This window comes from Danio aesculapii, chromosome 4 (assembly GCF_903798145.1).
Source record: "Danio aesculapii chromosome 4, fDanAes4.1, whole genome shotgun sequence".
Classification (NCBI taxonomy): Eukaryota; Metazoa; Chordata; class Actinopteri; order Cypriniformes; family Danionidae; genus Danio; species Danio aesculapii.
The window spans coordinates 25,931,511-25,943,732 of NC_079438.1; the positions used below are offsets into that span (position 1 = coordinate 25,931,511).

The 12,222-nt window shown below is 37.7% G+C and overlaps 1 pseudogene; it reads left to right on the plus strand.

The window, feature by feature from the left end:
- The window catches only part of LOC130222340 (gastrula zinc finger protein XlCGF57.1-like), a 410,257-nt pseudogene extending 405,822 nt beyond the window's left edge, over nucleotides 1–4,435 (plus strand).
- The last annotated feature ends 7,787 nt before the right edge of the window (nucleotides 4,436–12,222 follow it).

The window sequence follows — 12,222 nt, forward strand, 5'->3', positions numbered from 1 at the left end:
ACAAACAAGGAGAACCAGAAAAACTCATACAATTGCTGTATTTGTCTAAATAAATTTTGTATTAGTCAGTAATATTAATTTAAAAACACTTTGTACTTTTCACACACAAACAGCAGTATCAACAACAAAACAAACAATATAACAATAATCACAATGAAACTCTCAGCACTTATAACTTAAATGAAAGTGAAAGGAAAAATGCTAATGATTTCAGGCCAGCCGATTTGTCAGATTTGAAAACAGGGAAAAATAATAATGATAATAATAGTACGGGGAGAAAACAAAACAAGAGAAACAAAATGAGAATTTGGGCAAAGAAAACAAAAACTTTTGCTTCTTACCCATGGAGCGGAGGGGCCAAGGGAAATGAGAGGGGAATGGCGAATGTGAAGGTTGAAGGCATCGACGAACCAAGCCGGTGAGTCGGCAGCTGACCTCATGCCAGCAAGATAAATCTGTAAGTTGATTTTGTTCAGGACACACTGCACTGAAGTCTTTGGTGTTCACAGACATCAGTAAGAAGACAGCGGTCTTTGCTCCGTTGCTTCGATACGTACTTACGCTTTTTGTTTCTCTCAGCATTTTTTTAAGCATTTAAGCATTTTCCTAGAATATGTCAAAATAAGATGTCCCCAAATATCAGTCCGTTTGCTGAAACACGGAGAAAGTTTTGGCCCAATTTAGCCTGAAAATCCCCCCCAGAATGGATGAAAATGACTCAACACCACACAAGGGTAATTGTGCACATTCCAGTCTTTTTATGCAGATGCTGTACAGGTATGTCTCAAGTCTGCGAGGCAAATATTCAGCTGTTTGTTCAGCTGTTACCCCAGAACTTTTTTTCTGATGTTTACCAGTCAGGCACAGAATGAACAAATTTTTAGAAAAAACATTTTGTTGTAATTATAAATAAATATACGAATATATATATATATATATATATATATATATATATATACGGCTCTCAGTCCCACCCACACTAGTCACCGATTTCAAGCCGACCAATCACAAAGCTTGCGCTATGCGTCATTGTGATGTGTAGTTACATTTTTTTGAGAGGTGCACGTCAACGATACTGACAGCCACGGTGAGGGCTATGCGTTCGCGCGTAGGCTGTGCCGTAGCATATGCGTGCACTTGACGCAGAAGTATAAATCAGCCTTTATGGACCAAACAAAATATGATTTGATTTATTTTACATTTAATGTGCATCAAAATTACAGTGTTTGTAGCCAATGTTTCCTGTGTCTTTTCATTTTTCAGCTTTTGATGAGAGTTTTTAAGACTTAATGAAAACTAATGTTTTATTCATTTCAGACCTAATTGAAGAGAATGAGGGGATTAAAGAGGAGAAACATCATGTCAAAATTGAGGAAAAAACTCATTTAGAGACTGATGGTATTTTGAAAAGGAGAGACAAGAATTGTTTCACCTGCACTCAGTGTGGAAAGAGTTTCAGCTGCTCATCACACCTTAACAATCACATAAGAATCCATACTGGAGAGAAACCATTCACATGCACTCAGTGTGGGAAAAAATTCAGCCAATCATCATCCCTTAATCAACACATGAGGATCCACACTGGAGAGAAACCATTCACATGCACTCAGTGTGGGAAGAGTTTCAGCATATCATCAAACTTGAATCTACACATGATGATCCACACTGGAGAGAAACCATTCACATGTACCCAGTGTGGGAAGAGTTTTAACTGCTCATCACACCTTAATCAACACATGATGATCCACACCGGAGAGAAACCATTCACATGCACTCAGTGTGGGAAGAGTTTCAGCTGCTCATCATCCCTTAATCAACACATGAGGATCCACACCGGAGAGAAACCATTCACATGCACTCAGTGTGGGAAGAGTTTCAGCTGCTCATCATCCCTTAATAAACACATGAGGATCCACACTGGAGAGAAACCATTCACATGTACCCAGTGTGGGAAGAGTTTTAACTGCTCATCACACCTTAATCAACACATGATGAGCCACACTGAAGAGAAACCATTCACATGCACTCAGTGTGGGAAGAGTTTCAGACAATCATCATCCCTTAATCAGCACATGAGGATCCACACTGGAGAGAAACCATTCACATGCACTCAGTGTGGAAAGAGTTTCAGCCGATCATCACACCTTAATCTACACATGATGATCCACACTGGAGAGTGTCCATTCACATGCACTCAGTGTGGGAAGAGTTTTAACTGCTCATCATCCCTTAATCGACACATGATGATCCACAGTGGAGAGAAACCATTCACATGCACCCAGTGTGGGAAGAGTTTTAACTGCTCATCACACCTTAATCGACACATGAGGATCCACACTGGAGAGAAACCATTCACATGCACTCAGTGTGGGAAGAGTTTTAACTGCTCATCACACCTTAATCGACACATGAGGATCCACACTGGAGAGAAACCATTCACTTGCACTTAAGCCGTGGTCACACTGGACTTTTCTCCACATAGACTTCCATTCATATGCACGCGAATGCATCAGACAGGAAACAAAGTTTGTGCGTCAAGTTTCGCAGTTCACTGCATTGCAAAGTTCAAGCTTGGTGAACTCCGACCTGCAAAATTGCATCATTTGACTGTGTGAGACCAATCGTAGATCAAAACATGACCTCCCTGGACAGAAATGTAAAATATGGACCAATCGCTCACTCTTTTAATGTCTATTCATCTTGTTTAATCCCACCCCTTTTCGCAGCGCCTTACAACAGAATTTTGCTTGCTCTAACTCCAGTGTGACCCCAGCTTCGGCGTGGGATGAGTTTCAGCAACTCATCAGACCTTAATAAACACATGAAGACCCTCATTGGAGCATTCACATACACTCAGTTTGGGAAGAGTTTCAACTGATCAGCAAACCTTAATGAACACATTCTTCATGTTCACTAGTGTGAGAGTATATGTGCTTTGAGTGTGAGAAGACTTTAATTACAGCTACAAAATTGAAACTGCACCAAACGATTCACTGGAGAGACTGTACAGGTGTTCACACTGTGACAAGAGGTTTAATCAGTGAACACATCTGAAAACACAAAAGAGGATTCACACTGGAAAGAAACTGTACAGATCTGATCAGTGTCTACTAGGGCTGGGTATCGTTCCAAAATTTTTTATACCGATACCCTGAATTCGATACCGGTTCTGAACGATACTTTTTTCGATACTTTTAAGAAATAGATTTTAACAAGATTATTTTATTTAGGATGTTTGTGACACTTTTCACAGCAGGTTTATGTCTAAGACCAATAAACAAAAGCACAAAATGAACAAAGTGTAGTTAACACAATATATTAGTGCAAACCGTTTTAATAAAGTTCAAGCAGTTTTAAGTCAATCAATTTTAAGTATTTGTGAGGCTTACTGCAGCTTAAAGGTTTAGTTCACCCAAAAATTGAAATTCTGTCATTAATTATTTACAAATGAAGATATTTTGGATTAAATCCAAGAGCTTTCTGATCCTTCCATGGATAAATCATTGAATAAAGTTATTTTTGTTTACTTTGCACACAGAAGTATTCTTGCAGCTTCATATAATTATGATTGAACCACTTATATCGCATGGACTTATTTTGACTGTTTTTGGTTCCTTTCTAGGCATTGAAAAATGCATATCCAGTAAATCTAATCTTTCTCCACAGTAGAAAAAGGCAGCAAACCTTTAACATAAAATTTGTAACGGCCCTGTGGCATTCATCTTTCCTTTCTTTGTTCATTTTTACTTTTTCTGCCAGTGTAAATGGATTATCACTTGATGGTCTCCTAATTCCAGGGTCAGCGGGAGCAGAGACCATAACATTAATGTGAAGAAAACATGAAAGCTAAACTGTTAATGCAGCCAAGAGTAAGGACATTTATATAAGATAAGTTTAATGTGAGGTAAACTTCATCATTTATTGTTAAACTTAAAGTATTTTAGTATCAACTTAGCTAGGTATTTAAAGCCATCGAGACAGTACATAATGTTACACAGCTTACGTTAGGTCAAAAAAGGATTAATAAATTTACCCCGCACAAACTTAAGTCCTGTTTACACTGTCAGGTCTTGATGCCCAATTCCGTATACATATGATACTACCTATATCAGATTTTTTTTGTCTGTCCGTTTACATGTTCTTTTAATTGTGACCCATATCCAATTCATGTCTTTACACTTGCCGTACAATTTACGATGCATGCATAAACGCGGGTTTTAGCATATGTGCCACACTAGCTACGATGGAAGAAACGGTCTTGTTTATAGCTCTGCGAAATATGCGAAGTGTAGTATAAGTATAGTATAAGGTTCAGTCCAGATTTACCCCCACGCAGTTTACGTAATGGTATGGCCCTGATGTGTGTGTAGTTGATGTAGCCTTTGCCTGTGTGCGCACTGGTGTTGTTGGAAAGAATAAAGTTGTTCTATGTGTAGCCTGAGTGAGTGTATTATTAGCGACAAAAAGCAAAAGTTACAACACGAAGTTCGCCCAACTTTAAAATGATTTTGAGGTGGAGGAGGTGGGAAAGGGCCGTCATCGCAGCTTGCGCTTATGGTTAATATGCTGTATGATGTCCTCCACCATTCAGAGGAATGTGTGGTTACGAGAGAGATCTCAAGTCTGGTGGGAGCAAATTGTGGCTACTGACCACTTTCCTCCATGTTTCCTCTGTTGTTGTTGTTGTTTACCGCGTCAGAATCTCTACACACGCTCTTCCTTCTACATCATTAAACCGCAGAGAAGCACCACATTGTCACAAGTTTAATGATGATCAGAACAATTCAATTCAATTCACCTTTATTTGTATAGCGCTTATACAATGTAGATAGTGTCAAAGCAGCTTCATGTAAAAGGTCATAGTAAATAGGAACAGTGTAGTTCAGTTTGTAGTGTTTAAGTTCAGTTCAGTTTAGCTCAGTTCAGTGTGGTTTAATAATCACTACTGAGAGTCCAAACACTGAAGAGCAAATCCAACGATGCGCAGCTCCATGCAGATCCCGAACCATGCAAGCCAGAGGCGACAGCGGAGAGGGAAAAAAAACTTCACTAAATGGCAGAAGGGAAGAAAAAAAACCTTGAGAGAAACCAGGCTCAGTTGGGCACGATCATTTTAATTTCTCCGCTGGCTAAATGTCTTGTGGAGAGCTGCAGTCTCAGTGGCGGAGGCTGGAAGCTGGCCTCAGCGAAGACTCATCTGTCTCTGGAGCATCACAGGAATCAGTCTCATGTTCTCCACTCTTCCATGACCACCACAGTAGCTGTTCAGGATACGGCCTGGTCCAGGATATGGAAACCTTGGGATCATCTCGTCGTTGGTCTTGGATCGAGTCAGTGACTCTGCATAGTCTGAGGGCCTCGGGAAGAGTATCCCCAGGAGGAAATGGAGAATAAAGAAAATAATTAGCGTAGCTGATGTTCATAGTGTATATCAACAAGATGCAGAACCTGTGTGGAAGCCCGCTAAGTAGTGCACTAAGTGTATGCTTTACTGAACAGATAGGTCTTTAATCTAGTTTTGAATTGGGAGAGTGTGTCTGAGCCTCGGACGTTATCAGGAAGGCTGTTCCAGAGTTTAGGAGCTATAAATGAGAAGGCTCGACCTCCTTTACTCGACTTAGCTATTCTGGGTACTACCAGAAGCCCTAAGTTTTGAGATCTTAAAGAGCGAGTTGGATTGTAGCGAGACAGAAGATTGGTTAGATAAACAGGAGCTAGATTATTTAAAGCTTTATATGTAAGAAGCAATATTTTAAATTCAATACGAAACTTAACAGGCAGCCAGTGTAAGGAGGATAAAATTGGGGTGATGTGATCAAATTTTCTAGACCTGGTAAGAACTCTGGCAGCTGCATTTTGTACTAATTGAAGTTTGTTAATAGATGATGCTGGGCAGCCAGCAAACAGTGCATTACAGTAGTCCAGCCTAGAAGTCATAAAAGCATGGACTAGCTTTTCTGCATCTGAGATGGATAGCATACTTCGTAACTTAGCGATATTTCTCAGATGAAAGAAAGCAGTTTTTTTGACATGGGATATATGATTTTTAAAAGTTAAATTGCTGTCTAATATGACACCCAGATCTTTTATAGTAGAGCTAACGCTAACTTTGTATCCCTCTAATTGTAGGTTGAGTTGTGAGATCTGCTGTGTACAGGATTTAGGCCCAATAAGTAATAATTCTGTTTTGTCTGAGTTTAAGAGAAGATAATTGTTGGTCATCCAGTCTTTAACATATTTAATACACTCAGTTAGCTTGGACAGTTTAGACGTCTCGTCAGGTTTAGTTGAAATATATAATTGAGTATCATCTGCATAGCAGTGAAAGCTGATCCCATGTCTTCTAATAATGTCTCCCAGGGGTAGCATGTATATTGTAAACAGCAAAGGGCCTAAAACTGATCCTTGAGGCACCCCGTATTTTACTGGGCTGATTTGTGAAGGCTGTCCATTAATATTCACAAACTGTTAACGGTCAGATAAGTATGACTTAAACTATTGTAGGGCCTGTCCCTGGACACCTGTAGACTTTAAGCGATTAATAAGGATACCATGGTCAATGGTGTCAAATGCTGCACTAGGATCGAGTAGAACTAATAGCGAGATGCACCCTTGGTCAGCAGCTAAGAGTAAATCGTTGGTTATTTTCACTAATGCAGTTTCTGTACTGTGATGAGCTCTGAAACCTGACTGAAACACTTCAAAAACATTGTTCGCCTGCAGAAAGAAGCATAATTGAGCAGAAACAACTTTTTCTAGTATTTTAGATATACAGTAGGTGAGAGTTCAAAGTGACTATTACCGTCGCGTCATATACCGCCGCCGTTTGAAATAGGAGCCGCTTTATTTTTAGTGTATGACCGCAGTTTGTGAATGAGCCGCCAGGGGGCGCAAAGGGACGGGATGTGAACGGACAGAAATAGCCCACACAGCAGCCTTAAATATGCTACTGTGCTTGTAAATGAGATTAAACAATAAGTCAAAGCATTATAATTCCTTTATTAATCATTTAAAATTTGTTAACACGCTTTATTGTTATTCTAAACTTTTTAAGTGCAAAGAGGATTCCTTTTGAAAAATAGAATTGAAGAAGTTAAAGACAACTGAAATGAAAGCACAAACATTCAGTACAAATATTCTAAGTATGCCTAAATAAAAAAATAAAGCAGTCTTTTAGCCTAAATGTAAAGAGATGTTCATGTGGTACTTGTGGTGAAACACTAAGAAACGGTCAGGCGCATGGTCTAAAGCAGTGGCGCAATTCCCGGGGGGGACAGGGGGGACATGTCCCACTCACTTTTTTTTAGATATAACGTTAGCACAGGCCCGGATTGGATAATCGGGAGGACCGGGAGAATTCCCGGTGGGCCGGTCTGTGTTTTGGCCGCGAGGGCTGGGTCCCTAGCTGCTCGCACTCTCAGCCGTCGCACTTTTTTCATTCATTAATTTATTATTTGACCATAGCCTCACTCTTTTTACTCGTTATTTTGCCGCAGATTCACTCTTATTTTTTTATTTTCTCGCAGCCCCGTGAGCAGAATGCAGCCTGAAGGTTAATGATGATGTACCATAATTCGACCCCAAACAGCGGCACCTTAGTGAAAATAAGAATTTGAATAATTAATATTAATGAATATTACACCTACTCAATGAAAATCAAATGACTCAAGTTTTTCCTCTATACGTAAAAGCGCTACATGTGGTCCAGTGGTCAGCACGTTGCATTAGAATTCAGACGACCCGTGTTCGACACTCACCGAAGTAAATATTATTATTATTATTTCTTCAGTTTTATTGTTAAGACATATAATACTGTTCGGGTTGTTGAACATTTGAAGTTCTAAAGCAGCTGTTTTCTTGAAAAAGACGTGATAGTGTCATTAGAAACCGAAATGGAATTGACGTTAATAGTCAGTTGTGAACTGATGTAATTCTTTTCAAGAAAACTTACATAAGTGAATATGAAATTTTGATGTAAAAAAACAAATAGGATTCTGACATTTAACAAATAAGATTTGTTAAAACAAATAGCCTAATTGGTGGCATTTGCAAATTCGGCCTGCAATGTCAGGTTTGCAGTGTTATAAATTTGTGCATGAGTGAATTTGCAGCAGATGTCTTATGGTTAAATGAGGTTAGGTTATATGCTGCTTTGCTAAACAAAATTTAGTTTAACCTCTGCCTATTACAAGACAGAAAAATAAAACACTTTAATGATAATATCAATATTGTTTTGCCTTTTAAAATGATAATAGAATTAGGGCTGTGACGGTAACGGATTTTCTGTTACGGCGGTGATGAAGCAAGAAATCATGCGGTATGTCGGTTAACCGCGCATATATATGTTTCCTCTTGGATTTTTTCCAGCTGTGGCAGCAGGCCTTTTTTACACAGATCTACAAACTACCTGTGGCGTTATATCAATGACAAATGTCGTGAGCGCAGTATTAAAAGCCGAGATCCCATTTATATAATAGCCTACAGCATGCTGATCTCTGCTTTTTTTTTCCGCTCGTGCACAAAACTTCTTGCCTCCCCTCAAATATAAGCCGCTTTAAGAGCGCGCAGATCTTCTTGTGCGCTCTCAAATAAACACTGCTGAAGTGCGATTTAGTGTGTTAATGTAACGAGTATGTCTCCAGCATTTATTAGATTTTCTAGGAATATTTATGAATTCCTCCGCTATTAATGCGTCCTGAAATAAAGTAAAACGGCGTCGTGTTTGCTGGCCTCACGCATCACGCACCTGTCACAGTCAGCTAGTCAGTCAGTTAGCACGTAACCTTAAAGGGTTAAACAAAGACGCACAGCATTACTGTTACAGAACTCACTTACCCTTTAATACACTTTGGTGCGATTATCACCCGCTATTAAAATAATAAAATGTTTTGAATGAGCAGCTGTAATGTAGCCGTGGCGGGATGAATCCTGGCCTGGCGCCCCGCCATGGAAGAATGAATGTAGCGGAAACCATATATATATATATAAAATCGCTCAACAGAAAATAAGCATTTTTAACGCACTGTTGTAATTTCTATATCCCAATCCTTTTATCAACATTTTGAATGCAAGTCAATATTTTAAAGATTATAACTTGAGATTGAGAATATGATTTTACCTCAGCGCTGCATTTTTCTCCTTCGCCCTCTCGCTGAGTTCAGGTGACGGAGTGTTGTGAAGTAGTTAAACTATCAAACTGGCACAGGAATATCAGTATATTAATATAGGATTTTTAATAAACTCTCTTATATCTGCTGGTGCTGATATTAATACGCAGATCTCGGTTATGCTGGTGCAGCCGTTAATACACGGTTCAGGTAATCAAAAACCCGGCTCGCCTACATGATGTTTAATTATGGGTGGGTCGCAGGTGGAGAAGTTCTATCATTGGTTATGTAGACCACTTTGCCTAAAATATCAAAAAGTTCAAACGCTTTGATTAAATATAGCGAAACTAACCGATCAATGGATGTTTGTCATAAAGAGTGATATTATAGGCTGCTCTTTTAATTTTGATCATACAGTTAACAAAGACTCAATATTCCAAACTGAATATTTCACTTTTATTTTATTTATATTACGATTGTATTTAACAGACCAGTTTGTGTTTTGGCCGCGGCATATAGCGGACCCTGAGGCACATCGCTTCACTTCAGTTTATTACTTATTCTTGTTTATTTTATAAATAACTGACCGACAAAAACTAAGATAAAAATTGTACAAAACAAAATTCGTTCAAAGAATATTTTTCTTCCGACGAAAATATATGAATTGTGTATTTTTGTGCGTCTCCATCCGCTACACAACTGTGCAATTAATGCTTTAATTAAATAAACTATTTAATTTAATAAACTGCTTTAATTAATGCTCCACTGTAATTGCTCCTACACAAACCCCTGTGATATATTAGCTACATGTTTTTATAAATGTCTTTACACAAAATTATTATATGCTATAGCCTATAGCCTACTTTAAATAAGTCAAAATATATGCGATTGTTGCCTCATCACCGTGGTCGCAGCTCGCACTTCTGTATAGCTTCTGTAAAAAAGACCTACATTTAACCAGCTTTTTAGCAAAGCCTATATTAATATACTGATATTCCTGGGCCAGTTTGACACTGTACATTGAACTGAGGAGAGTTTAACTACTTCACAACACTCCGTCACCTGAACTCAGCGAGAGGGAGAAGGAGAAAAGTGCAGCGCTGAGGTAAAATCATATTCTCAAGTAATAATCTTTAAAATAATGACTTGTATTAAAAATGTTGTTAAAGGGATTGGAATATAGAAATTACAGCGGTGCGTTAAAAATGTTTATTTTCTGTGGAGCGATTGATTTGAGTTAGGCCTGCTTTATTAAAATAAGCCTAAAATAAAAACAGCCTAAGCTGGTTATTAAAAAGGATTCAGTGTTTTCGTTTTGTAATCTAAATTTGTAGTTTAGGTGGAAAATACTTAGGTCAGGCCTTTTATTCCTTTTATTTAGTTTATTCTGTTTTTCTATACAATACTGAAAGATATTGTATAGAGTTGACATCTCATTGACATCTCATTATGGCGGTGATGCGGTTATCGTCACACCCCTAAATAGAATATAAACCCATCCTAAATGTTAACTGATTTCCACAGTTATAGCTTATTTAATTATTTAAACAAATCCTGACAATAAGTCTTGGCCTTTTTGTTTAAGAAGCAAGTCTTAAATAACTCACCTCAAATGTTTTGTTGTTCTTGTTGATACCTGAACAAAAAATACACTACATAGCCCTATAAAATGATACCAAACGAAATCTGTTTAAAAAATGATTTTTCCAACAAAAAAAAAAGAGTTTTTTTTAAAAGTTTGTCTAACTCGCTCCTTTTCTTCCATCATACGCCCGTACCTTATAACACATCCTTATAGATTTAAAAAATAGAACTCAAGCAGGCCTAATATTTAAATTACATAAAAAGTAGCCTTGACTACCTTTACGAGTACCTTTGAAAGGGAGGGAAGGCTACAATGCGAGTGGAAGAGGATCTCACTTTTCACTTATGTTTGCAAGTCTATATATATTTTATTTTTAGGCATTTAATATAAACATTTTAAGAAGAATTAATGATTTAGGGAGATACATTGTCCCAATAAAATAATATAAAAATAATTTAGCAAGCTGAGGTATAGTGTGAAATGCTGAAGACCCTGGATATATAGCCCGCTCCCACCACTGATAGTGATGGTGGCATTCTTTAAAGATCACCTTGCCCCGCGTCCCCCACCCGCCGCACACTCCAATATCTTATATCCAAATTCGTTCTCTTACTCTTAAAACAATTAAATAAACTTTTCACGTTATTTCCCAAAAATTATATTCTTTCATTTGTTCTCACTTTAAAAATACACTGTATATGTTATGATAAAATGTCAAATAAAATTGAAATGTAGGCTTTTCTGCACACAATTACCCAACATTGCTGCACATTCCTACAACTATCACCAACATTCCACTACTACAGTATTACCATCACTCAGATTTGGTCCCCCCCCCCACCTCTCAGACCAGAATTGCACCCTTGGTCTAAAGAGCTTAAGTTGAATGCTGCTTCATAGAATAATTTTGCCTCAGGACATATCTCGCAGGTTTATTTTTAATAGTTTTCAGTTAATTTTTTTGTTTCAAAACATCAATGTTCTCTTTAAAGTATAACTGTTGTTTTGTTTTTTTACCTAATGGCACAGTATGTTTTGTATTTTAATTTCAATTTCAGTCACCTTGCATATGCATTTGAAATATAATGCGCGCATAACCGCGGAAAGAAGAAAAAACTGTCAAAGGTTAGAGCTAATTCATCAAAATTAGCTATATTAAAATACAGCATGTAAGTTAATACAGGCAGAGTGTGAACAAACTCAAGGTAAGGCTTAGATATGCGCTTGCCTTTTAATGCATTTAAAAAGATTTGCGGCCTTTTTATAGGCTACAGGCTACTATGGTGTATAATGTTTCTTTTATTATTTTTTATTTTGTATGGTAAAGAACAATGCACTGTATGTTATTAATGTAAACTTAGGTTAAAATTTACCATTGATAAACGTGACCTATCTCAAGCAGATCACTTAAAGTATAATAAAATAATGTTAACGTCAATGTTCTTCTTTAAAGTAAAATTGTTGTTTTGTTTTTTTACTTAATGGATCAGTATGTTTTGTATTTTAATTTCAGTCACCTTACATATGCGT